Raw genomic sequence first — 4,590 nt, forward strand, 5'->3', positions numbered from 1 at the left:
ATTAGTATTCTGCGGAGTATCAAATGAGTTGAAATGACTATACAGAATGCAAAGTCCAACAGTACATACCGAGGTCGAGTCGTAAACTCTAACGAGCTCATGATCAGCCGAAGGAGGAGCGAAGGGTATTTGATAAGTCTCCGCACCCTGCCCTCGGCATGTCACCGTCGTGGGCATCTCTAGCCATCCAGCTCCCTGTCCTTCTCCGGGACCCACTCCTGCCACGGGCCTGAGGTGCCCTCGATGCCTCTACTCCTGCCACTGGAACTGCAGGTCTCTCTCTCTCAGCTCGGCGAGCACCGGTCAAAGGCCGCATGAGATAAGCTTGGATGAACTCAGTGTAGTCGCCCTCGTCTCTGAAGAACTCGGAGTCCCAGCCGATCGTGTAATCGGTCATCTCCTCTTGGGTGTATCTCTCTGTGTGCCTCATGTGGGTAGGAGGTAGCCGCGGAACTATCTGCTCCGGTAAACCAAAGGTCTGACGCAGGAAGCGCTCGCCCAAGTACCATGCCCGACAGACCGGGCCCTCCAGCAGGAGCCTGAATCGGGCAATCTGCCGAGCACCCGCATACTGATCTCTGACCGCCTGCGGCAACGGGGCCCAAGGCTACCAGGTGATCTGCAAATGATATACAGTTTGTTATCTACTGTTGAAAGTACAATGTAAAGCGAAGCTTAAATAAACTATAAAGTTTCACATACCTCTGCAACGGTGATGGTATCGAAGTATCGGTAGAAGAACACAAAGGACTCTCGTGGCCTCCGCTCGCACCTCACATCGAAGCGGTGAGAGAACAGAACGCCAAGGGAAACCTCCATATCTGGCACTGGGGCAAGCCTAGGAAAGTAGGCATACACCCACAACTACAGAGTATGACAAGGAAAACATCAGTATGCTTATCAGATAAAGCAAAATGCAGAATAAAGCAGAAATCACAAAACAAAGTGTGTGCAGTGTATTGTTCAGAGTGTGCAGTGTGTGAAGTGTACAGCCAATATAAAGCAGATTGCGTATGTGCAGTGTGTGTGGTGTACAGCTAGTGTAAAGCAGAACTGTAAAGCAGAAAGGAAGGTGTACCTTCCAGGCCCGCCAGTAGCCTCCAAGCAAGTGTCCGCTGCGGTGAGAAAATGAGCTCATATATCCATAGAGAGTGGCCAGGCTTGCGCCACCCCAGTCATAATGACGGATCCGTGTCACGTCCACTAATGCGCTCAGCAGGTAAAGGGCGATAGTGTTCGCCCGATCGGCGAAGAGTGTGGTCCCCAGCAGGAACATGATGAAACCGAGGGCGTACTGCTCCACCTCCTCGTGAGTCGTAGGTGCCTGGATTCGGAAGTGGTCCTCGAACCATGAGTACCTCACAAACCCTGGTCGGGCAAGAAGTGGCTAAGCGCTGAGCAAGTGAAGCTGAGCGTCGTCCCACTCATCCATATCTATATCAAAGGGGATCAGATCACCCCCCACCTCGATGCCGGTGAGCATCGAGAAGTCAAAGGGAGTCATCGTCATCTCCCCGGCAGTAGGAAGGTGGAAAGAGTCGGTGGTGTCCTACCACCTCTTCACCAAAGCAGCAAGAAGGGGCCTACTCGCAGTAAAGTGCAAGAGTCCCATGCAGAAAGGGCCGAAGCCGGCCCAGTCGACGATGTAGCGGACCGCATTGAGTAGGTCCATGTACCAACCGCGGGCAACGGTGTTCCCATACCCCCAAAGGCATGGGAATCTCCCTGTGTTCAAAACAAGCAGTTGCGAAGCAATGTTAGAAATACAATTTTTGAATGTATCCAGTTGAATATGCACATGTGTTCGAGTCTACACAGATATTGGGTGCAGGTGTGCTCACGATGAACTACAGCATATGACGCATCAGTGTGTTTGGGTTATTCAGTTGAAAATGCAGTGTGTGTGCATGTGTTTGAGTTTAAACAGATATCGAGTATGGGCTTGCTCACGGTGAACTACAGCATATGACGCATCAGTGTGTTTGGGTAATTCAGTAGAATATGCAGTGTGTGTGCATGTGTTCAAGTTTATACAGATGTTGGGTGCAGGTGTGCTCACAGTGAACTGCAGCATATGACGTATCAGTGTATCTAGGTTAAGCAGTTAAAGAGCAGTATCGACTATCGTAGTTGTATGTTCTACATTGCAGAAAATGAAACAGAGAAAGAGTATACCTCAGCGGCATCGTAAGACAGATGTGACTCTAGCTCGCGCAGCAAGAGCTCCAGTGGCACGCCCCGCGCATAGCTCCTGAAGTGGCGGATGCTGTCGGGAGGCAGCACATGTATCGCCGGCCTGTAGGTCGCCGGGTCGAATGGTCGGATGTGAAGAGGTAGGAGCTCGACCTCAGGGTCCACATCCATCTCTGGAGGACTCCCACCCTGTGGAATGTCGTCTGCCATCTCAAGAGGAGTGCAAAATGGCCGAGGATGCGAAAAACGGGCAAGAATGTGAAAAGTCAACCCAAAAGTCAACCCCGATAGGGTGAAAAATGGGAGGAAAGGTCGGAGTGTGGGAAAGGCATGAAGATCGAGGTATGACTCAGGGAAACAAATCCCAAATGGTGGAAACAAAGAAAAGGGCACCGAAACCAAGTTTTGTTCGGTTCAAAGTGTGTGAAACGGGAGGGGTTTCGCGAATCGAACGATAGAAAAGGGTCGAAAACAAGAGAAAAACACGAATCAAAAGGGAGAAAATCACCTAGAAAGAAAGAGGAGGTATTTTCGAGCTTGAGGAAGTGAGGATATGGGGTTTGGAACCCCATATTTAAAGACCCGTGGCTAAAAGACAAAATTGCCCCGAAGCTGCCATTTTTGGCCAATCAGCCAAATTGTTAGCCGATCAGCTAAATATTTGGCCGATGAGATTATTTTGTGGCCGGTGGATGGCCGGTGGCCTCCCCTTGTGGTCGATGCACCGCCCACACCCTTGTTTAGGTCAGTTGTGTTGTTTGGGACCTTAATTCCTCAAAACAGTGCAAGGAAGTAGACTTTTGAAGCTTAACCGACCTCCGTGTTGACCTCGAACCGTGTCTTCTGTATGCGATGCTTGGTACGCGCAAGGTGTATCCTTTTTCGTATCCTTTTGTATCTTGCGAGATTCGGAAACTGCTTTAAATATGTTGCATTGCAATACTTTGTTATATGCGTTGTAGCGCACACCATCTCTTGAATTGTTATGCACGTCTATATGCGTTGTAGTGCATACCATCTCTTGTATTATTATGCACGTCTATATGCGTTGTCACGCACACCATGCTTGCATCGTCATGCACATCCCTTAGGTCGCATTGTCTTGCACCCCCTCCATCCACGTTGTTTCATATGTTTCATTCGCATCATCATACACCTTATCATATTACATGCATTGCCACGCATTTTAGTTCATGCATTGTCATGCGTTTCAGTACATGCATTGTCATGCATTTCAGTTCATGCATTATCATGCACGTCTCCCATGCATTGCCATGCACATCTCCCATGCATTGCCATGCACGTCTCATTTGCATTTTCATGCATTTCAGTTCATGCATTGTCATGCATTCCAATAATTCGCATTGTCATGCGCGTCTCATTTGCATTGTCATGCATTTCAATAATTCGCATTGTCATGCACATCATTTGCATTGTCATGCATTTCAATAATTCGCATTGTCATGCATATTTCATTTGCATTGTCATGCATTTCAATAGTTCGCATTGTCATGCATATTTCATTCGCATTGTCATTTACATATCTCGCATTGTTATGCATTCCTCACCTTGCGTCGTCTCGCATATTTCATTTGTATTTTCCCTATAACCGGCATTGTCTTGCTCGTTATTTGCGTTGTTTCGCATTTTCCCTATAACCGGCATTGTCTTGCTCGTTATTTGCGTTGTCTTGCATTTTCCCTATAACCGGCATTGTCTTGCTCGTTATTTGCGTTGTCTTGCATTTTCCCTATAACCGGCATTGTCTTGCTCGTTATTTGCGTTGTTTTGCATTCCCTATAACCGGCATTGTCTTGCTCGTTATTTGCGTTGTCTTGCATTTTCCCTATAACCGGCATTGTCTTGCTCGTTATTTGTGTTGTCTTGCATTTTCCCTATAACCGGCATTGTCTTGCTTGTTATGTGCATTGTTTTGCACCCCCTTATAACTGGCATTGTCTTGTTTGTTATGTGCATTGTTTTGCACCCCCTTATAACTGGCATTGTCTTGCTTATTATGTGCATTGTTTTGCACCCCGCTATAACTTGCATTGTCTTGTTCGTTATGTGCATTGTCTTGCACTCCTCTATAACATGCGTTGTTTCGCACATTTTCTATAACATGCGTTGTTTCGCACATCTCTATAACATGCATTGTTTCGTATATATCTATAACATGCGTTGTTTCGCACATATCTACAACATGCGTTGTTTCGCACGTTCTACTTGCATTGTCGTGCACACTTCACTCGCGTTATTACGCACTTTTCACTTGCATTGCTATGCATGTTTCTAATGATATTGTCCCCCATGCCTCGCAAAAGCAACTTCATGTTGTCCCGAAAGCCAAACAACTTGTTTAGACACACAATCGATGGTTGCATGATACTTAGTTAG

This window comes from Camellia sinensis, chromosome 8, assembly GCF_055761805.1.
Source record: "Camellia sinensis isolate YWXY chromosome 8, ASM5576180v1, whole genome shotgun sequence".
NCBI classification, from domain to species: domain Eukaryota; kingdom Viridiplantae; phylum Streptophyta; class Magnoliopsida; order Ericales; family Theaceae; genus Camellia; species Camellia sinensis.